Below are 25,036 nucleotides of genomic sequence, written 5' to 3'. Positions count from 1 at the left end.
TGCACAGTATCAAAATTAACTCTGTGAAAAAAGAAGTTCTGTGATATGCATAGTACACATTGTTTGCAGCAAACACATTAACTTTCTGCACTACCTTAGATAAGTCAAGCATGGCGCTAGACAAAACTTTATATTTCTCAAGCAACTACATTAATACGCAGAGTTTTCTTAGTACTTTTAGTATTGCCTGAAAACTGTTGGATACACAAGGAACTGTACAGTGCTTTTAAAATTACTGCACTGCTATAAAACTGGCTACAGTAATAAAACTGTCCCCCTACCCTTCCCGTCTCCCAGGGGATTGCGGACGCCTAGTACGGCCAGTCCAGCCTTGCACATTTTCAGTTTACTTATGTGTGACATGTGTTTTCACTTCAAGATGCTGATGTGTAACATTTCTGTGATTTCTGTAAGACTAGAGATGAATTCTTATGGTGACATAAGTAGGCCACAGAGATTGTTTTGTCAGGCAAGTATTTGTTGCTATGTTGAAATTTCCTTGCTGCAATGCTCGCATTAAACACAGCAATGCCACAGAGATAGTCAACACTGAAATATTATAATGTGGCTAAGCTCCGCAATTCTGAACGTTTTTCCAAAAACAGACCACATTTAACCTGTTCTGTCCCTCAGGTGATAGCAGCCCAGATAAATTCACAGAAAGCTTAACTATGTCAATCTCCTATAGACATTTTATATATTGTGACCAACTGTCAAATTTGGCAACTCCTAACCTATGAAAAGTAGATTAGTTTAGTACATTTGATATATGATATGAAACATTACAAATTCACTAAAAACAGAAATTCACAGAAAAATCAAAGGTTACAGGAACGTTATAGTTAAGAATTAGAACAAAAAAAACTTAGAAATTCACTGAAAAAAACAAAGGTTACATGGGCATTATAGTTAGGAAGTTGAATAAAAATGTTTTGGAAATTCACTGAAAAAATCAAAGGTTACATGGACGTTTTAGTTAGGAAATAGAATTTAAAAAATCCTAAGAAATTCAATGAAAAAAGACAAAGGTCACAGGGACATTATAGATAGGTACTGAATATACTCGCACAAAACCAAAGAAATTCAGCAGTTACAGTTATCAGCCCTAACTATAACTTATGCCCCCACAATGCACTGCTTATGACCTCACATATTATATCCCCTGGGCATGGTCAGGCCCAGTTGGACCACCCGCATCATTATATTTATAAGCTCCAGGGAGGTAATGGATCCCAGGACATAAGAATGCCCTAGGAGGGGGCCCGTGCGCCCTCTACTTTATTTTCCATATGCCCCTGGGGCCTGGCCCACCCAGGGGCTTTATTAAAACAAGTGCAGGAGACCATGCTTGTTTTTTTTTTAAAATGTATGCTGCGAATTAGTGACATTGTCGCAAATTTTCTGAAAAAAAAGTGCTCTTTTGCCCTGGCAGGGTCCCTCTGCAACACCAGCACCAGAGCTAAGGGGTCAAGGTGTCCCTACCCTGGCCCTTTTTGTTTTTTTCACTCTTTTTCTGGGACTCAGCTGTAGCCGAGTCCCAAGGTGGTTGTCAACACTTCCTGATTGAAGTGTTGGCAGCCAATCAGAGCTGTGCAGGTCTCTGCACAAGCCCCTATTGTTCCCAAAGTCATTGGGGAGGATCCGTGGCCCTAGATATACAAATTAGGTTTTCCTTTAATTTCTCTTAAACTACTGAATATATTTACACTAAATAGCAAAAAGCAAAATCTGTGGACAAAAAGCTACCTTTCTGCCAAATTTGGTGTAATTCCATCCAGCGGTCTTGGATGTAGTAGTGTTCAAAACTTCTATGGGAATTAATATGGGAAACACATTTTTTAAACCCCCTCCCTCTTTTTCTCAGCTCCGCTTGACGGATTACCCTAAAACAGTCCCTGCACAACAAGAATCACAGCACACATTTTTGGGGAAACGTCTGTGAGGATTCGTCAAACGGTGCCAAAGAGACAGGCAAGTCGAAAAATGCTTTTTCTACAGAAACATGGTACTAACTATAACTTCCTACTGGCAACCACAGTTTCCATAGGAAGACCAGCATTTTTAGCTTTGCTTATAACTTTGGCCCCGTTGCTTCAATGTTCACAAAACCTTTCTAAAATAAAATGAATTAATCTCCGCTTCTTTTTGGAAAGTTTCAGGGAGATCCGTCAAGTGGCGCAAAAAGAAAAAGAGGGGCCCAAAAATATAGTTTTCTCATGTTAATTACTTTAGGAAATAGATTTACACCAAATTTGGAAGAAAATTGGTCTCTGTGTCCTAAAGGTAAAATTAAAATTAGATATTAGGGACAGGTTATGGGTAACTTCACCCCTGGCTCTTTTGGGGAGGACTGAGAGGGATCTCCCACGGACCAAAAAATATATTTTTGTGTTGCAGTCTGGCAGTACTCCAGTAGGATGCAGCGCAGCACCTATGAAGTACCGCAGGCTACCATGCTAACCATGGCCGTGCAAAACTACACCCGCATCAATAAGTGAAACTTGTTCCGGCACACGTTATCACAGGTGATGAATGAGCTGTGATCAAGCAAGAGTATTGCAGTCGCACACACAAAATTAAAAAATAAATAAACAAGAAACAAAGTGACATTGGGTCTGTTGAGGGTTGGCAACCTGCGTTGGGTTGTCAGCCCATAAGGGGTTGAGCATAGGGTCAGGCCACAGGCCTGGTCCTGCAGCCAACTCCACAGCACAAAATGCTTGAAATTATGCTCAGTGAGGAAGATGGAAAAATATAATTAAAAAAAACTTTCACTGAAAAACACAAAGGTTAAAGTCACATTACAGCTAGGTATCGTAATAAGATTTTACTTTATGTTAAAAAACTCTAGAGCTTCTCTGAAAAAACACAGAGGTTAAAGTGACAATATAGTTAGGTATGGTAATAAAATCTTACTTTATGCTGAAAAAAAGTCGGAAATTAAAAAAAAAAACAAAGGTTAAAGTGATATTATAGTTATGTAAGGTATTAAGATTTTGGTTTACATTTAAAAAACCCTAGACATTCCCTGAAAAATCAAGAGTTAGATTTACTAAGCTCTTGTGTTGCCCTTGTGTCAGACAAGGCAATGCAAGGGCTTATTTGAGATTTAATAAGCCATGCAAAGACACCTTACATGGCTGTGGTTGGCTTAGTACATACAGAGTAATGCATGGTGGTGCAAATTGCTGCCTTGTGTTACTCTGTGCTGGGAAGGCATTCCATGGGTGGAGGATGGGTGTTTCCATGTATCCATGCATTGATTTTGGTGCACTCCCAGACTTACAAAGACTTGTAAAACTGGGAATGGGTCAAAATGGTATGCCTTCTCAACAGAGGATTAACAAGGAAAAATATCTTTATTTCTTCTTGTCATTTCCTCTTTCCACGAACGCTGGATGTTTTTTCATAAATAAAATGAGGTTTTAATTAAGTATTGTAATGATATAATGATATAAACTCTAACGTTTTAAAAAACACTGGAATTCACCAGTTATATTTTACTGTGCTAACTACAGCTAAGCCCACATTTATCCATTACTTTTGACATCACATATTTCAACACTCATGACATGCTAAATGACACAATTGATGACACCTAACATGGCATCACTGAAGATGTCATTAATTGCATTACTGATGACATCATACAACAGATATGCATGTTTGCTATAAGGTTTTGATACTGGAGAGTATTCAGAATGGTACACATACACTCATGTTTCCAGACAATCTGTAATACTAATATGCGTAACGTTTCTCAATAAGCAGAAAAAGCAGAACAAGCAGAATATTAAGCATAGCGGTGAAGTCATTCACACTAAGAAAATATTATGCTCTGTTTTTACTGATATTGAGGTGTGTAAGTAATGTACTGGCTTTGTGAACATTAATTAGATCACAACTTACCAAACCTTGAAATCCATTAAAAAATAGTGTTCTTTTATTATTTACCTATGTGGGATGGGCATTTCAAATACTTCATCTGACAAAGAATTTTAAGATAACAGCTTCACTTCTATACACTCCTATACAGTAGCCAAATATAAGGCATGCACTACCAGGTTTAAGGGACCATCCGCTGTATTGTGTAAAACTACCATATGCCTATTTCTGAAGTGAGCAGAATTGTCTGCACCATGTTAAAAATGCTTGCAGTCGTACCGTACTTGAAATGTCTGTAAGTGAATCAACCATAGTTTATGGCCTTCATTACGAGTTTGGTGGGCGGAAAATGCTGCATGGCAAACTCCCCCGTTAAGGAGACCGCCAGTGCGGTCTCCTTCCCGCAGCCCCTATTATGAGTTTCCACCCGTTGGCTTAGTGGGAAACAGCTCACAACATTGACGCTGGCTCGTAATCGAGCCGGCAGCAATGTTGCAGTGCGTTGAGTACAGCAGCACCCGTAAGAGCAATGGTGCTGTCCATGGGGACCCCTGCACTGCCCATGCCAAGTTCATGAACAGTGCAGCGCTCCATGGGGCCCCCGGCAACCCATCTCTGCCAGCTTTTACATGGCGGTGCAACCACCATGTAAAAGCCGGAAGAGAGGGGACTCGTAATCCCCAGGGCAGCGCTGCACTGGTGGATTAGGAGTACCGGCACCGCCTGTCTGTTGTCTGGTGAAAAAGTGGCGATGCCGGTGGTTCGACCATGGCGCATTCGCCACAGTCATAATGTGGAGGCCAGACCGCAGCATTGGTGGCGGACCGACCGCCACAGCAATTCTGGCGGTCCGACGACTGCCAGACTTGTAATTAGGGCCTATACATTTTAAAACAATGCATAATGTCTCAGAATTTTCACAGAACCTTTATACGTTTGAAACGTTTATATAAAAAGTGTCTATAGCACCACATGACAAATCTTCAAAGTCAGCATGTACAGAGAAATCTACAGATGTATAATGTATTGTAAGGACATATGTGAATTTTGGCAACAGAACTTGGATTAAGGTACAACATATTTAAAATGTACGTCTGTAACTCACACTAGTTGTGCTCAGTCTCCATGTTGCATTATTGAAGAACTACTTGCACTTAACACTTTACTGGTTACTAAAGTTACACCATACTGAAAGAGACTAGTCTCCAATACACTGCTTAACAGTTGAGGATCAGTGGCTTCAAGATGCCATCAGTGATGTCATCAATGATGTTGGAGCAGGTCCCAGGCCCAGTTCTCCCCAGTTCTCCACTTGCTGCTGCATTGCTCTTGCCCCTGTCTTCTCCTTGCTTTTCCCCCCATTTTTTGTGTGCCTTCTCCTTGCTTTTGCCTCGATTTCACTGCTTTCATCTTGCTTTTTTTCCTTTTTTGTTTGCCTTCTCCTTGCTTTCCCCTTGTTTTCAATCCTCTCTCTTTGCTTTTACTCCCACTTTCTGTGTGCCTTCTCCTTGCCTTTCCCTCATTTTCACTGCTTTCTTCTTGTTATTTCCTCCATTTTTGTGGGCCTTCTCTTTGCCCTTCTCTTGTCTTCACTGCTTTCTCCTTGCTTTTTCCCCCTGCTTTTCTGTGTTCCACCTTCTTGCTTTTCCTTCGTTTTCACTGTTTCCGTCTTGCTTTTCCCAATTTTCACATTTTGTCCTTGCTTTTCCTTGTTTTCTTGTGTGCCTTCTACATGCTTTTCCCTTGTTTTCACTGCTTTCTCCTTGCTTTTTCCCATCGTTGCTTGTGTGACTTCTCCTTGCTTTTCCCTATCTTTCACTGCTTTCTTGCTGCTTTTTCCCCTGTTTTCTGTGTGGCTTCTCTCTGCTTTCGCTCATTTTCACTTCTTCCTCCTTGATTTTTCCCCTGTTTTTTGTGTGCCTTCTTCTTGCTTTTTCCTCATTTTCACTGTTTTCCGCTTTGCCTTTCCCTCTTTGTTGTCTGCCTCCCTTGCTTATCCCTTGCTTTTACAACAATCTCCTTGCTTTTCCCCTTGTTTTTGTGTGCCTTCCCCCGTTTTTCCCTCATTTTCACTGCTTTCTCGTTGCTTTTCCCTCGTTTTCACTGTTCTCTACTTGCTTTGTCCCCTGTTTTTTGTGTGCCTTCTCCTTGCTTATCCCCACATTCTTCCTGCTTTCTCCTTGCTTGTTCCCTTATTGCTGCTCCAGCCAGATGCCTGTTATTTCCCGCCTCCAGCCTAGCCCAGGCCACCACCTCCCAGTGGCACATGCTCCTCAACATATGTTCGATGTGCAAGCACTCCACCGAACTATGGGAGCGTATCACTACCCTCACACCCGACATACTCTTCCTCACCGAAACCTGGCTCAAACCCACATGTGCCCCATAGATTGCCACAGCAATCCCTGATGGATATAAAATCACTCACAAAGGCCACACCAGCAAGCCAGGAAGTAGATCAGTCATAGTCTGCAAAGAAACCATACAGTATACCACCTCCACTGACAACATTACCTCCCCTGTGGAGCACCTCAACTTCAAGCTTCACATGGACGACAAGACTAACATCGGAGCTACCCTAGCACACTGATCCCCTGGCCCGAACGCCAACTTCTGCAACAACATTGCAGACTTCATTGTGCTCTTAGCCTCAGAATCCAAATGGTACATCTTCCTCGGCGACCTTAACTTCCACATCAGTGACCCCAATGACAACAACACCGCACAACCTTCTCGGCAGCACAAGCTGCCTTGGTTTAACCCTGATCATCCATGACCCTACTCACACTGTAGGACACATGCTGGAACCCATCTTCACCTTCAGCAGCCGAGTCACATACAGCTACATCACTGAACTCACATGAAATGTCCACTCTGTCATCCACTTCAACATCTCCAGCCCCGGCACCGACACCTCCAAAATATGCAGCACCCTGCACAGGGCATGGAGCCCAACTCGACTGACTCCCTCAACACCTGCAGCCCAGCTACCAACCTTGAATAAGGAATAAAGAACTTCAACTCCTCGATCATCAACTGTGCCAACAGCATTATCCCTGTCAAAAGCCGAATTCAAATAAAACCCTCCAAAAACGACAGCTGGTACACCCCTGAACTCAGAACAGCTAAACGAGACAGCAAACAGCTAGAGATGAAGTGGCATGCCAGCAAAGAAATTTTTCAAGACCTCCTTCAGTCTATACCATTGCCTGCTGAGAGCAGCAAAGAAGGCAGCACTAGCCACGCATAACGTAAGTAGCAGCAACAATGCCAAGGAACTCTTTAACATTGTTAAGGAATTCTCCAACTTGGCGGCTAGTGAAAACAACATCATTACCTAATAGGAACTGTATGACAACCTTGCCGATTTCTTTCATTACAAGATTGCAACCATTTACCAGAACTTCAAACTCCAACCTACCCATACGGACTTCATCAACAGAGTTGTCCCCGCAACCAACACCAACCACAGACTAAACACCTGGAACATTCTCTCCACCAAAGACACATGCTCTACCATGAAATCCTTCCACTCAGGAGCCCCTAAACACCCCTGCCCGCACTAAATCTTCAATCTCAGAAACCAAAGGATCGGACAGGAACTCATCATTTTACTCAACACCTCCATTACCACTGCAACTCTCCCCCACACTTGAAAACATGCCAAAGTCAAACCATTATTCAAAAAACCCGCTTCAGACCTCATCGTACTCAAAATCTACTGGCCCATCTCCCTGCTCCCTTTCCCAGCTAAAGTACTGGAAAAATCATTAGCAAGCAACTCATGACCTACCTGGAGCGGAACCAACTACGTATTGCCTCCCAATCCGGCTTATGCATCAATCACAGCACCGAGACCACCATGATCACCGCCATTGATGACATCCATACCCTCCTTGACAGAGGAGAAACAAAAGCCCTGATCCTCCTCGATCACTCTACAGCCTTCATTACCATATCCCACCACACACTGATCAAAAGACTCCATTACACTGGTATCTAAGGGGACGCACTCGCATGGATCACCTCCTTCCTCAATGGAAGAACCCAGAGGATTCACCTAACTCCTTTCATCCCCAAACCAAAAGACATAACCTGCGGGGTCCACCAAGGATCATCTCTCAGCCCCATACATTTTAACACATAAATGACCCCGCTACCCGACATCGTCAGATACCATGGCCTCAACATAATCTACGCAGACAGCACCCAACTTTTCCTCTTGCTCTCTGACTGCCCCACCACCAAAACCAACTTTCACAGATGCATGACACGCATTGCTGACTGGCCGAAAGAAAACTATCTGCAACGAAACACAGACAAGACTGAAATTTTGATCTTCGGCAAGAACAGCATTACATGGACAACTCCTGGTGGACTTCAGAACTAGGACCCGCACCCATTCCCTCTAACCATGCCAGCAACCTAAAAATCATAATTGACAACAAGCTCACCATGGAACATCAAATTAACACTCTCTCCTCTGCCTGCTTCTTCACTCTGTGCATGTTACGTAAGATCTTCAAGTGGCTACCCCACCCACGAGACGCCATGTGACACAGGCCCACATCACAAGTCGACTGGACTACAGCGATGCCCGCCCTGGAGGAATCGCCTAACAACTCCTACAAAGGCTTCAGACTGTACAGAACACAGAAGCCAGACTCATCCTCAGCCTTTCCTGATGATCCCAAATCACACCACACCTCAGGCAACTCCACTGGCTACCGTGCAGAAGAGGTGCATAATCAAGCTCCTGACCCATGCACACAAAGCTCTACACATCTAAGGATACGACTGTATTAACCACCATCTGAATTTCCACCAACTGTCAAGAAGACTATGCTCCGATCCCCCCCCACTTGCCCACACTCCACACATCCACCAAAGCTGAAGTGGAGGACCTGCCTGCTCTCACATAAAAGCAAAAACTTAGAACAGCCTCCCCAAGCATCTCCAAACCATCAGCTATCATCCAGTATTCCACAGGGCCCTCAATACCTGAGTATTTGAATGAGCTGATGAGACCTGCAAGTGCCTTGATAACCTTGAGGGTGATTAGTTGAGCTTTACAAATCTTGTTTGATTATTCAATTGATTGATTTAATTAAATATGTCTTTTCGGATGTTATCAGTGTTGTCATTGAACATGTCATGAGTGATGTAATATGTGACGTCATATGCAGTGCATGGCTGGTATGCAAGTTATAGTTAGTTCAGAAAATTATAACTGTTGAATTTCCATAGTTTTTTTATTTATAATTGTTCGTTTTTAACACCTAATTATAACATCACTTTACCCTTGTTTTTTCTGTGAATTCTTAGGGTTTTTAAAATGCAAGGTAAGATCTTCTTCCCATACCTCACTATAACATCACATTACCCTTTGTTTTTTTTTCAGAGGAAAAAAAATAATCAAAAGAAATATATTTATATATATATATATTTATATGTGTATTCACTGAAAAAACAAAGGTTAAAGTGATGTTATATTTAGATGAAAATGTCAATTAAAATGTTACATTTTAAACTGAAAAAACACTGAAATTCACTAAAGTAACTATAACTTGTACCCTAACCCTGCACTGTATTGTTTTTAATGATGCAATTTCAGATTTTTCATTGATGTTATCAATTATGTCATAGAACGTCATGATTAATATAATATGTGAGGAAATAGGCAGTGTATGGTGGGGGCATGAAGTAGAGTCACTTCAGTTAATTATAACTGGTGTTTTCAGTGTTTTTTAGTGCTTTTGAGTTGAAAATGTAATAATTAACCAACATTCTCACCTAACTGTAAAGTCACTTTAACTTTTGTTTCTTTCAGTGAATTTCTCAGTTAAAAAAAAAACAAAATAAGATGTAATACACATGCCTAACTATAACATCATTTTTACCTTTGTTTTTTGAGGGAATCTCTAGATTTCTTTTATGGAAAGTATTTACATTTATTATCATACCTCACTAGGCCTACCTAGTGCTGCACATGGCAAGCAACCGTGCTCAGCTCAGGTTGGCCACAGGGCTTTGCCTATGGCCAGACCATGCTCCCAATTCTTTATGAGTGACTGTTAGCCCTGACATCCTTGTCATGGTATTGTCCCAAGCATTTTGCCTTCACGCCCCCATATTTTGCTGAACTCATTTGTGTTGTTATTAGGATTCTGTGCACTTTACCCTTGTTAACCAGAGGTAAAGTGTTTATGATCTCTCCTCTAAAGATGGCAAAATTGGCCTACACCCAAATTGGCACATTTCATTTACTTATAAGTCCCTAGTAAATGGTGCTTCCTGTACCCAGGCCTGTAAATTAATTAGTGTGGGGCTGCAACATTGATTTGCCACCCACTAGATTAGCATGGTTGAACACGTTTCAGGGCTGTTAGTACAGCATGTAGTGAAGTTTTAAACTGACATTTTCAGCTGGCAAAATAAACCTTTTGACAGGCATAAAACCTTCCTTTTAATAATTCTAAGTCACCCTTAAAGTAGGCCCTCACCACTCACAGGGCAGAGTGAATAGGATTTTAAAAATAGGATGTGTGTTCAAATGTTACAAGCCCTGACAGGGAAAAACTGTGTATGGACTATCTCTCCCATAGACTAAGGGACTCATTACAATTTTGGCAGTTGGACCACCAGACCGCCATGCTGGAGGTCTGAAAAAGACCACCATGATTACGAGTTACACATGCAGGACCACCAACCACAAAAGGCAGACTGATAGTAACACGGCTGGAAATATGCGGTCTGACCTCCACTGCCGACAGCACAGCAACCAACTACTGATCAAACTACAAGCACACAGTCGCCCTGCTAGGCACCTATGGTGGTCAGCCAATGGCGGTCCAAACCACAGCGGTCTGTGGTCAGCAAAGTAATACACATCTGCACAGTGAATTAATTTGAAAACAGCAAAGTTGGCACACATTGCCACACTGGGCACACCTGCAAAGGACACTATCAAACACACCCCTTCACATACCACAATTCTTTGCTTTTACAACACCACGCACAGAAGCCAGAGCACTTTATTTGGTAGGATACATAGATTAGGCACCCCTTTTTCACCCTCCCATTGAACACCCTGCACACACTTTTGTTCAGTCCCACCCTTTTGCACTTCCCCTGTTTAGTAAGTCACCTGTGTTTTTCCCACCATGGCACGTCTAAAAAATCCACGTTTCTTAGAAGATGATAAAAGTAGAGCCACAATTGTTTGGAGCATAAGTCCAGCATACTTCTCTCAACAGGAAAACAGAAATGTGGGGCAGGATAGATAACAGAGTGCATGCTATAGACACCATCCTGCGCACAACAGAGGCATTAGGATGAGTTGGAGCAACCTCAGGAGCAAGGTCTGTTCCCTGGTCTCCAGGTACCAGCTGCAGGCCAAGAGGACTGGCAATGGTCCTCCCAGGGCCCCATTGCATCTCTTTCCATGGGAGGAGAAGGTCTTGGCCATCCTGCACCCTGAGGGTTTGACAGGAATACCTGGGGGAGTGGAATCTGGTAAGTCACAGCACTAAAAATGTCACCAAAATACTGTCTTGCATGCCCACAGCTCAACGTTTGCCTCTCTTACTGTCACTCCACTCACCAGCCCATTGTCTACCAGTCCAAAGACCTCTATTTTTTCAACTCACATGTGAAGTGTACTCACTTGGGGAGAAAACATTTCTACAGTGTGTGTAGTACACAGACTGACATGACTATAACTCCCAGCAGGCACTAGTCCTGTAACTACAAACATTAGCACAGTGGACACATGCTATAATACATCTGTCAGAGGACTCTCAATTGAAGTGTACACACCTGGGGGGAGAACATTGGTCAAGTGTGTGTGCTAGAGAGAGTGACATGACTGCAACTCACAGGAGGCACGGTTTCAGCAACTCCAAACAACAAAGCAGTGGTAACTTGTCTAAAGACCACTGTCTAGCAACTCACAATGCAGGTTTACTCAGCTGGCAGGATTCCATTTATCAAATGTGGGACATAGAGGCAGTGACATGACAACTAAGGTGGGGAAGGCTCTGTGTCTGTAAATACTAACACCAGCACAGTGTTCTCTCATCCGAATACCATTGTTTGGTAACTCTCAGTTGAAGTGGACTCACCTGGGAGCACAACATTTAGCTAGTGTGTAGTACAGGGAGCTACATGACTGCAACTCCCAGGAGGCCCTGTATCTGCAACTCCAAACACTAGAGCAGTGTACTCTTGTCCACGGACTCCTGTGTCTTAACTCTCAATTGAAGTGTACCCACCTGAGAAGACACCATTTGTTAAGTGTGTGTAGTACAGGGAGTTATAAGACTGCAACTCCCAGGAGGCTCTCTTACTGTCACTGCAACCACTAGCCCAGGGTCCTGTTTGGTAACACACACACACATGAAATGTAGTAACCTGGGGGATAAAATTTGTATAGTGTGAAGTACTGGGAATTACCTGCCTGCTAAGGCCAGGAGGCACTGTGTATGTAACTCCAAAGCACCAGCACAGAGTTCTCGTCTCTAAAGACCCCAGTTTGTCAACTCAATCCCAAATGAATTTTACTCACCTGGGGGATAACATTTGTCAAGTATTGGGGAGTAGTGAGAGTGGCCTGACTGCAACTCCCATGTATCCATAACTCCAAATACCAGCCCAGTGTACTCTTGTCCAAGGACACCTGTGTCTTAACTCTAAATTGTAGTGTATCCCCCTGGGAGGATACCATTTGTCAAGTGTGTGTAGTACGGGGAGTTACATTACTGTAACTCCCAGGGGGCTCTCACTCCAACCACCAGCCCAGGGCCCTCTTTTCCAAAGACTCCTGTTTGGTAATTCACACATGAAGTGTTCTCACCAGGCGAATAACATTTGTATAGTGTGTAGCACAGAGACTAACATGACTGCTAAAGCCAGAAGGCACTGTTTCTGTTACTCTAAACACCAGCAAAGACTCCTGTTTAGCAACTCAATCCCAAATGAATGTTACTCACCTGGGGGGATAACATCTGTCAAGTACTGGGAGTAGTGAGAGTGACCGGACTATAAATACCAGCAGGGCCTGTTTCCATAGCTCCAAACACCAGCATAGTGTACTCTTCTACAAAGATCCCTGTGTCTTAACTCTCTATTGAAGTGTACTTACCAGGGAGGATGATATTTGTATAGTGTGTGTAGTACAAGGAGTTACATGACTGCTAAGTCCAGGAGGCTCAGTTTCACTGACTCAAAACACCAGTCCAGTGTTCAGTTCTCTAAATACCCTTCTTTCATTTCTGAAGTGTATGAAGTAGAGGGAATGACATGACCGCTAAGGCCAGGAGGCTCTGTCTCTTCAAATCCAATAACAAGTCCAGTGTTCCCATGCCCAAATACTCCTGTGTCTTAACTCTCAAATTATGTTCTCTCATCTGGGAGGATAATATTTGCATGGTGGCGGGAAGCAGAGGGAGTGACGAAATGCTAAGCCCAATAGGCTTAACTCTAACTCCAAAAACAAAAACAACGTTCACTTGCCCAAGTCCATCTATTTATGAACTTTCAATTGAAGTTTACTCACCTGGGAGGATAACATTTGCCAAGTGTGTGTTGTATGGAAAGTGACATGACTGTAACTCTTAGGAAGCACTATTTCTCTAACTCCAAACACCAAAATCATGTTCACTTCCCCAAATAGCCTTGCCTGCTAATTCTCTATTGACGTTTATGCACCTGGTCGTGACCAAGATATGGATTATGATCAACTCAGAGATGAGTCTGGACACCTTGCTCCATCTTGACCTGCTAACCCGAGATGGAACTACCCAGTGTGAAAAACATTGATCCCAAAGGCCTCACGATGCACAACCAGAATAATATTGGTGGCAGACACATTCACACTGCACTGACCTCATGATGACTCTGATGACATATACAACAAACTACTGGACCTGCCTAAATCACAATCAACTAGGCCTCAAAATGGCCAAAGCCATATCTTGTCTAGACACTGTTTTGCCTGCATTGCTGGCAAGATGCGATTCTCAGGACATCCTCCCAAGAGCTAATGATCTGCACATCTTAGCAGCTGCTTGACTTGGATGGATTTGGCATGCTTCACAAATGTCAGGTCAATACAACCAATACCATGGGTACTTGCCACAATATGAATAAACTGCAAACTATCTTTGTACAAGGTCTATGCTTTATCTTACAATAAATTGTTGGAGTCAGATGTCACAATACCACAAGAAACATTATGGGGGTCATTATGACTCGGCGGTTGGCATAAATATGGCGGAAAGTACTGGCAACAGGCTGTCAGTACTTTTCACCATACTAAGACATTGGTGGTTTGGCTAAAGCCAAACTTCCAATGAACCACACCGACTGCCACAGCAGTAATGACCAACGGGCTGAAGACTTCACTCTCCAGCCTGGCGGCCGTCACTTAGCCGCCTGCGGGCTTATGACCCCGCCTACCGCCATGGTTTCCGTGACAGCCTTACCACCACAAAAACCGTGGCAGTGGGCACTATCAGTGACAAGGAATCCCTTCCCTGTCACTGATAGGGGTCTTCCCCGCCACCCTCTCTCTCTCCTGGTTCCCCCACAGCCCCACCCTTCCATTCCAGCCCCCCCACCCACTACACGCCCCTCCCTCCACACACACACACACACACGCATGCATTCACACAACTCAACATACACGCACTCACACATCCATACATGCACACACACACACAACATGCAACACACACCTGCATACATGCATGCACTGACATACACATACACAAACACACACACAGCACCCCCCACACCCTCCCCTGTCGGAGCACCCGACTTACCTGTCGTCAGAGGGTCCTGCAGCAGGAGACGGGACGGGCGCTGCATCCAGCAGCAGCGTCCGCCAGCAAAACACCGCCAGGCCATATTGGCATGGCACTGCTGCGGGCAGCAGTGCCACCTTACCAGTATCCGCCGGCATGGCCAGAGATGGATTTCTGCCATCCTTCTGGCAGAAATCCAGCTGTAGTCATAATACGGTGGACGGCTGGTAGCCGCAGCGATGATCTTTTGGCAGCCGTCGCCACACCGGTAGGCGGTTTTTACCACCAATGTTATAATGAGGGCCTATATCCTTAAAATCAATAAGTCAAGCTGCCACTGGACACGCAATGGCCACAGAAGAGGCTGCCACTACCCCCCTAGATGAAGCCTTCAGTGAAGAAGACACTCCTGGATGTTTGGAGATGGAGGACAGTTCTAGCTAATCTGGGCAACCTGGTCAAACACCAACAGTGAGTCTCATTGTGGCCACATCAACACCTCCCAGCCTGGTTGCCCCTACATTGCATGCAACCATTCCCACCCCAAGCTGTGGTCTGAGCACAGTGTCTACCATCTTATGCCCCCAGTCATGAATCCTCCATTGCAGTGCAACACTTCCAACAATGATGGTCTAGGAACCAGTGGAAGAGGACACCCTGTGGCAAGGGCACGGGACTGTGGAGGTAGGGTGCATGGGAGGGATGCTGTGGGCCAACGGGGTAAGGCCCCTGGGGCTGCTCCTGGCCAGGACACCATTATTCAAGTCTTGGGGGTCTATCAGGACTCCCAAGGCATGATGGGCCAGGTCTTGACCGAACTCTGAAAAATCATGTAGTAACAGAGTCACATCCATAGGGATATACATGAACAGCAGGAAGCTCACAACACTATCTTGGCCTCCCTAACAGCAGTCCCTTCTTCATCGGTGCCAGACACTGGAAGGTATGCCCTGCCAGAAGAACAAGCACCAGACACTCCTGCCTCTGTATCAGCAGCCTCCCCCACAACGCAAGCAGAGATGTCCAGAGGAGAATCCCTGAAGTGTGGATGGCAAGACACCCATCACTGCCAGCAAGGCACCTTTTCCTAAAGGAACTCCTTTGTGCGCCACATGTTCACTCTGTGGACCGATCCTGAGCTACCCGCCAGATCCAATGGGAGGAGTACTCGGTACTATGGACTCCCAGTGGTGTGGAATCTACTCCAATGATTTCATTCACCATGACTGACACCTTCACTTCATTCTTCTTCTTCTTTTATGTCCAAATTGTATTTACTGCATGACCACTGTAATAAATTCACCCATCACAAACCTGTTGCCTGCTTAGTTAATTTTAACATTTACTATGTAGAGATGTAAGACCATATGTAAAAGACATAACTTAGTTGTGCAAGGAGAGCTATGTTACAGGTACACAGTGTCCTGCTCAAGATTACAACCATTACACACAAACACATCAATACAAGTGTCTGGTCACACCAAACATTTTATTCAAGTGTACAGCACATAAGCTGTCCATCTGTCTGGACCTTTGTGACATAAAATAGTGTGACTCATACTGAGTTGAAGTACATATTCCAGGGTACAGCACTCTAGACCATGGAAGGGAGGGTTTTGTCAGACATTGCCCTGTAGAATAGGCAAACATTGAAGTTGGCATGTTAGCAGGTTACGCCTTATCACACACCACACCAAAGTAATCCAAACTCACATAGTCTAGGATACAGACAGATGGCAGTACAACAGTCCCATGATAACAGGCCCATCTTAATCCAATAACCATGCATCTGTTGGTATGAGACAAACATATGTCAGTGCTGCAGCACAGGCACTGTGACCTGCAATGGTGAAACACATCCACAGTAACAGACAGGTCATACATGAAGAGTGTTTAGCCAATGTGAAGAGTGAGTGACTTGCCCAAAATCTATGACTACATATTTCATGGCCACATGATGACACACATGATACAATTAGCCCAACACAGCACACAAAACAAGCCCAATCTGCACTTCAGACCTTCCACCCAAACACTGCGCAAACTAACTTGGCACAGGTCTCTACACCCCAAATCTGTGACCTACATTATCTGGCACAATCCAAGTCCATATTTGCATGTCAGCACAGCATCAGATACCTGCCAATGTCACAAATCTGAAATGCCCACATGAGGATGTCATGGTGAAGGTATCAGTTCAAAGACAGAACAAGGAGTATAGGCCTGTAAGAATACTTTTTACACAAATCACATATCAATCTACTAGAAATGTAATTACATTGCAATGAAACTGACACAAACAAAGCAACATCATCAAGGTGGGGATATGTCTAAGTCTAACTCTCCAGGCAGCATTTGGCTGAATATTGCAGAATAATGCCTCCCTAGGTGTTGCTGAAAACACTCAACTCCAAACATTCTCACAACTACAGTGCATTATACAGTCAAAGTCATTGCTTCACATGACATACTAACACTCATGCGAAATTAGCTGTTGATGAGATATTCCCGAAAGTCAGCTTCCTCCTCTTCAACGTTGTCATCCTCACTTGGCATTTCAAGATTCTCACCGGGTGGCACAGAAGGCTCTCATCCTCTGGGATGTACGGGATGTTCCTCCACATGGCCATGTTGTGGAATATGCCATAGGGATCTGACACACTTTTGAGTAGAGAAGGGCTCCACTAGTCCAGTCAAGACACCTAAATCTGGCCTTCAGGAGCCCAAAATCCCGCTCTACTACCCGTCTTGTTATTACATGGGCCTCATTGAAGTGAACTTCCCCTAGTATAGGTGGATTCCTCACTGGCGTCAACAACCAAGGACGGTTCGATATGCTGAGTCTCTTGTTAAGGAATGGAACATATGTGCAACAATGAGTCACTCACTTTATGATTGTAGCACTAGACATAGCACACACACAAACAGGACAGATGTGACTTATTAACCAGCCAGGCCCTCTGTGGGTCAGTTGTGATATCATCTGGGTTATGGTACTGTTCTACATTATGAATGAATCATGGACTGAACCCGGATAATAGGCACAGACATGTGAAATGTATAGATCCGCCAAACAGACAACTTGCACGTTGACGGAATGGATGTTCTTTTGGTTTTGATACACTTGTTTATTGGCCTGCGGTGGGGCAAAGCCAACATGTATGCCCTCAATGGCCCCCACCACATGTGGCATGCGTGCAAATCCATAAACATCAGCCTTCGCAGGGGCTAAATCCTCACGTTGGGGAAACCCGATGTAGCTGTCCAGGTGTTTCAACATTGCTCAGAGGACATCCTTCAAAACCAGACTGAACATAAGCTGGCACATACCAGAAGATTGGACAATTGTATGTTAGAAGGACCCTGTGGCTAGGAAGTGCAATACTGACATGACTTGTACAATGGGTGGTATGCTGGTTGGATAACTAATATCTGGATAACTAACTGTGGCTCCAACTGGGGACATAAGTCCACTATCGTCTGCTTATTCAGACAGTAGAGCAGTATGATGTGTTGTTCTTCCATGTTCTGAAGGTGTAGCAGTGCACGGTAGACAGGAGGTTGTTGCATAATCCCTCTCTGGGTACCTATGTATGACCAGACATGATTTGTAACATACATGCAACAGACATGATGCATGTCAATGATATCATGTAACAAAGCATTTCTAATTGGATAGACATGGCACCCAGTCCACATCACAGCTGCAAATAACGCAAGGGTCATATGTGCACCCCAGTGGTTTACCACCCATGTGTCTGCAACATGGATGTGAACCAAACTCAAAAATGTGCATCACATTGCCACCTCTAAATGTGACTGTTAATCTTGACCACCAAAAATAACCATTTGCGGTGGTGGACTGTGCCCCACTGTTAAATGCCATCAATGCCCTACAACACACTACAATGGTGTTTGAGTAGTAAGAGCTACATGCCAAGACAGGATGAAGATGTTTGTGAGGTTAAAACCCCTTTTTTGTAGGTGTGGCACAGTTACAAAAGCCCAAAACAGCATTTTAGGTCGCCAAAATGACAGATGCCTGACCTACTCCACTGGACATTAGAAACCACCTGCGTCCACCAGCGGACTTCGTCATGGCAGTAGGCGGTTGCAACTGCATAGGACACAGCCATAGGCTAGCATTGTTGCCAGTGACGGTCATGGGCCAATGGCTGTGTTCACCAGCGGTGATGACCGCGGATGTGACTGCCATTTCTACAGATTCACTCACTTGGCTCCTGACACCGCTGCCAGCAACACCTCCATGACCTGAGCTGGTGTGTGCCGCCTCTCGGAGAAGTCATGCCACATCCTGCCGGTGATTGGGCCCCTGCTTTCCCACTAGAGGAGCTGGAGAGGCTGGTGTCTGAGGTCCTACCCCTGTATGAACAGCTCCAAGGCTCACCAGAGCAGCAGGTAAGTCTCTCATGTGCCCATTTTCTCTGTACTTCACCATTTTTTCCCCTCCTCACACACTAGAATGTGCTCATGTTTGCCAGACAGGCTTCTTGTGTGCCTGTAGTTGCTGTCGGTGTAGCATCAATGGGATGTAGAACGTGCAGGTATTGGTGGGCAGTACCATATGTTAAGTTCAGTCACATTGTGTTGTGTGAGGTTTTTGGGGTCCTAGATCATCCTTGTGGTGGAAGCACATAACTAGGTAAGGAGACATCTATGTGCATGACAGTATGAGATGTGTATGCATGTTGTATGAGTCATTTGAGAGTCATGTGAGCAATATGTATAGTGCCACAGATCTTGCAAGCCACATATGAACTTGCTATACTGTCGTGTGTAAGGTATATCATGAGTCACTTTGCCTTTCAGGTTGCCACACACACCACATGTCAAGTTGCTGTTGGCTATCTGATGTACTGTCATGCATGGGAGTGATTGGAATGGAGTATCATGTAGGTTAGGTCTGTTCAGCCTGCAGATACCAGGGCCTGTCAGATGTATCTCCCAGTATTGGACGTAGTCTAGGCTGTGGTAGAGTCACTGTGGCTGTGCAACTGTGGCACTGTGTCCACTCCCTGTACCCCAGCAGATCCTGTCATATGGCCAATATGATGTCTGGTGGAAGAAACCTGCCCTGGATGCCTCATTCCTTTGACTAGATTATGAATAGGTACAGAAGTAAATCATTAATCTAGTCCATATGTGCATTCAGCATCATTGTCAATGTGTCAGACTCATGACACATACCTTACTCCCACAGCTCTGTCATCACCTTTATGCACGTCATATTTTTGCTGTAAAGGCATATTCTATTACTAACAATCCAAAAGTGCAGACAGTGTGTTGATTCCTGAGAGGCAATGATGTGTGACTCAGCAGCTTGGTCACATAGCAGAGACTGTGCAATGCATGCCTTTGTTTGTTGGATGCCATCTCTGTGGAATAGACACATATGCTCAAAGGAGTATTCTGTGGTACAGGTATATACCACAGAAGCCCACCCCTTGAAGTGGCATGAGTCTGCATTTGTCATTGCACATGTCCACAAATGGACAAGGAAGACAATTTCTATGCCCACAATGGCAGCCCCTTGATTGTTACTCATGTACAGTGTTGAAGCTTGTACTCTGGCAGTTGCCTGCAGGGGCTATATGCAGTGAGTCATTCGCACAAAGTGTGAATGTGGTGGTCCCTTCATGCCTAAGGAGTTTACCCTTCAGAACCACATAGTTGTGTAGTGTGTCATTGTGGCTTACATCACAGTGCAGGTTGCTAGAGCAGGGCCTCCCTGATGTTAATAAGCTTGCTTGGTCATTGTAGGCCATGATCAGTATAGTGGGTAAGTCTGCAGATGCAAATGCTTATGTCTGTAGTCAGGTCCCAGTACTTATTGGCTTGTTTGTTTCACACTTGGGACGTATTAACAAATAGGAAAGTCCTAGCTTAGTGTTACTGACACGTATGTGACTCAACTATTTGTGATGAAACTTGTGATTGTAAACTCTTGATTTGTCTTTTTCATCCTTGTACGTCAATGCCCATCAGAATAAGGGACTATGGTGAGCCATCGCTAAGAAGATACAGCCCATCTGACCATGACCCCCCCTAACAATGGCCCGCATTCTGGCAGTGGCTTACCCAGACCTTAATGGGCGTTTGAGGATAGCACAGCAGCCACAAGGGGGAGAGTACAGGGCATATTCCTGTCTGCCCCATTGCCAAGTGAATGTGTTAGTATCTGACAGCTCCCCTGATAATTAGGGAATGAGCCATGGGTAACACAGTAGATGAGTGATACTTGTGTAGACTTATAGGGCTCGATTCACAAAGGTATACTTAGACCAAAATTCTAAGTTTAGACCAAAAGTCTAAGTTTAGACCCAAAGTCTAACTTTACTACGAGTAAAGTTAGACGTTAGGTCTAAGTTTAGACTTTTGGTCTAAGTTTAGACTAAAAGTAAAGTCTAACTTTACTCGCAGTAAAGTTAGACTTTAGCTCTAAACTTAGACTTTTGGTCTAAGTTGACCTTTGTGAATCAGGCTCGTCATATGTTGTATACTGATGTGCCTTGCTATTGGCCTAGAGACTTTTAGGCCAAAAGTCTAAGTTCAGACCAAAAGTCCAAGTTTAGACCTAAAGTCTAACTTTACTAGTAGTGAAATTAGACTTTTGGTCTAAGTTTAGACTTTTGGTTCAATGGGTACTGTGATTATACAACTTAATTGGCCTACTATTGTATGACAACAGGTAACTGAGGTCTGCTGAATGGGGCAAAGCTTTGAGAGTGATGAGGTCTCCTACTAGTTCAATGGTTACTGTGATTGCCCAACTTCAGCCATGCAATTGTAGTTGTCTGAGATCCTGATGTTCCCAGTGAGAAATTGTTGACAGTTCATATGACATGCATGTATATGGAATAGCACATGTATGGGCCATTTAGGTGGTGTTTGTTGCTGGGGCCTAATTGACATCATGATAATGTTTTCTCATCAGAGCTGTTGTTCAGGTGTGATCAGGGGCATGGATGACCCTATTTCTCTTTGTATTTGCAGCATCAGCACCAGAAAGTGAAGGAGACAGAGCACAGTCGAGTGGGGGCGCATCTGGCCACGGGATCTCGGGTCAAGACATTACAGACACAGAGGGACCCAGTGGCCCAGAGGGTGAGGGAAGTGCCACGGGGGAGACAGGGACATCATCTTCATCACAAACACAAGCACCACAAAACACACTGGCATGGAAGCAAACAACAGACACAACACCATTCACCACTTCCCCAGATACCCCCACCACCCACACTGTCCCATACACAACATCAAGTATACCCACAGGCACCACCACAATAATCAGTGATACACTCACCAAACCCAGCATACCCGCAGGCACCACCCAAACAGACACACTTACATCCACCATATCTGGCATACCCACAGATACCACCCCAACAGAGACACATACATCCATCACATCCAGCACACCCACAGACACCACCACTCTGTCCCCCAGCACCTCCACCATCCAGCCCCCAAGACACACAAATGCACACATTCACCAATGCAACACACACTACCCAAACAGAAGCATATCTCCCACACGCACACACCTACAATATCCATATCAACACAGCAGACAACCACTCCCTCGACCTCCAAATCCCCACCCCCTTCTGCTGACTGTCCCTGTGTACCTAAATACATTTTTATGTTTGACCTTAACCTTTCCCCAGTTCTCTCCACCCCATACTAAACCAACAAGACTCTGACCCACCTCCCATACCCTCTCTTCCACCTCCAAGTCCTCCCCTGTTATATCTACCTCCCCAAACCCCTCCCCCTAAGAAGAAGCCCACCTCCCCCAAGAAGCAGTCCACCTCTCCAAACCAAAATCCACCCCTCCCAAATCTGACCCCACCTCCCCAAGGATGATCCCTGAGGTGCCTGCCTGCCTACTTGATGCCCTTTCCTGTGGCGGTTCCCAGGCAGTTAGGAGTCAAGTGACAGCACAGTGATGTGCCTGTGCATTGCAAAATGGACAGGCCAATTGCCTTGAACTTTTCACATTCCTATATAAATAAACCCAAACAATTGTTATTTTGGGTACACATTTGTCCTGCAATTTCTTTTCTACCTTCATGTTGTTCCCGAGTGACTTGTGTTGTCTGCCTACAGTTGTGTATGTTTCAGCCAGCTTGCTGATCCATTCGCTGTTATTTTCAGTATCTGACTTAGTGGGCAGTGTTGGTGTCCCCCAAGACAAGGTTATATGTTGACTGTGCGGGTGTAAATGCAATGGTGGTGTCATGGCACTTTGTACTGTTTGATATGGAAAGTATTTCATCTTGTGTTGTCCAATGTGAGCATGTGTGGTGTAAGTCATGTCTCCCTGATATGCATTATGGATCCATCTAATGTGTGGAAACTTGAGTTTTGTTTGTGCAGACATGAAGTGTGTTGAGTCGTGCTACCTTTGTTTGCATTTGAATGTGAATGTGTCCATTTTGCTGTGTGTACCTTGCAGCTACGTCATGTAGACATATGTCCCATGGAGTTGTATGTACTTTTTTGACTTGCACTTCCACATTGTGCAGATAGACATATCATTTGGGTCTAGTTTTGTTTGTCCTGTAGATAGCTGAAGAGCCAGTTTCTGTACAAATGTTGTTTAAGGGGCATATGCAAAGTGATATGTGTCCCACTGCAGTCTACTTCCCTGTGAGTTTCTGATGCCCCATCCCTTTTGTGCAGGTATTGTTTGCATAGTGATCTTTGTAAATTTGTCTCTCTGTGTATTGTGCATCCCATTGTCGTTCCATTGTGTTGCACTGGTGAGTGATTTGTGTGTCCATTGCAGGGCTGTTTACTGGGAGTGGTGTTTGTGTTCCATGCAGTAACAATACTTATGTGTGTTGAATGTGACAGCAGTCCATGGCATGTGAGGGGTGTGAGTTGTATTTGTAGATGTGATGTTGGTGTGTTTTTGGTGTTGTGTGAGACAATGTTGTATACACTTCACTGTCCCTGTGCTTGAGATGAGGAGACGTGTTTTTCAGTAGGCTTGAGGTGCAGTGTGAGTGACCTACCCAACAGGGCATTTTGTGACTCTGATTGTGTCCTTCTTTGTGTCTGTTTCTGACTGGAGAACCAATGAGGTGTGTGTTTGTTGTCAGTATTGTGCCCCCCCCATATGATGTGGCTGACGGCACAACGATCTATTGTTGAGCTGCATGACACAGGTATGTGTGGGTACTTATGGGTGGTTGCATCCACGGTGGCATGAATTTTAAGCACCTTTGAGGATCATCAGCAATGGCAGGACCCGTGTGATGGGCTCCATGGAAGCACCAGGTGTTTAAAACTGCCTGCAGGTGAGTGTCTCTCTTTAGAGTCCCTGTTTCTGCCTGCTGAGATGTTGTGGTTGGACTGCCATGTTCACATTGGCAGTGTGCAACCTCATAATGTGTCCGGCGGAAACAACTGTCTCCGCCGGCCGGTTTGTGCTGCCTCATGACTGCAGTCGTTTGTACTGCCTGGCGGTACCGACGGGACCTCGGTGGTCTTTGCTTTATAGGCCTGCATGACTCATAATACGGCGGTCTGATTGGCAAGCTGACAGCGGTCCAACCACCAATGGCGCTATGAAAGTCCACGAACTGTCAAACTCGTAATGAGGCCCTAAGACTGGGATATCGTATTATACTTAATAAGTCATAACTTCAGTTTTGGAACCAATGGAGAATGCTTCTTCCACTTTTTTAAATTGCAATTTAAAATTCTCTTCAATGGTGAAGCCAGGTTTTAAGTTTAAGTATTCTGAAAATGCCTTTTTTGGAAAGGTGGCATTGTCTGCCTAAACCAAATGTGCATTTCTATCAGTGTCCTTGTTAATATGACTGTGAATGACTCTCCTGTTGTTTGATGAATCTTCATGAAACTTTCCAAAAAGTGCTCTTTTTTGATGTTTTTTCAATGAAAGTTTTGAGGTGATCTGTCAAATGAGGGCTGAGAAATAGAAGGGGGCCCCAAGTGCAAGATCCCCTTGCAATTTCCTTAAAGTTGAGTTCAGTTCCAGGCAGGGAACCTTAGGGGCCATATTTATACTTTTTGACGCAAAGCTGCACCGGCGCAGTTTTGCGTCAAAAATTTTACCGCCGGCTAACGCCATTTCGATGCGCCGTTCGGGTGTCAAATTTATACTTTGACGCACGGCGGCGCAACCAACAGGTGGGAGTCATTTTTTTTTTTACGCACACAGCGGCGTCAAGTCGTAAAGGAAAACAACGTTAACGCGACGTAAATGACTGTGGGTCGATTTACGACAGCGCAACCAGGAAAGCGCCGTTTTTTTTTACGCAATAGCGTAAAATTTACCAGCGAACACTGCCCTT

Source organism: Pleurodeles waltl, chromosome 5 (genome assembly GCF_031143425.1).
Source record: "Pleurodeles waltl isolate 20211129_DDA chromosome 5, aPleWal1.hap1.20221129, whole genome shotgun sequence".
NCBI classification, from domain to species: Eukaryota; Metazoa; Chordata; class Amphibia; order Caudata; family Salamandridae; genus Pleurodeles; species Pleurodeles waltl.
The sequence above is the reverse complement of the archived record's forward strand: the minus strand, read 5'-3'. Positions refer to the sequence as shown.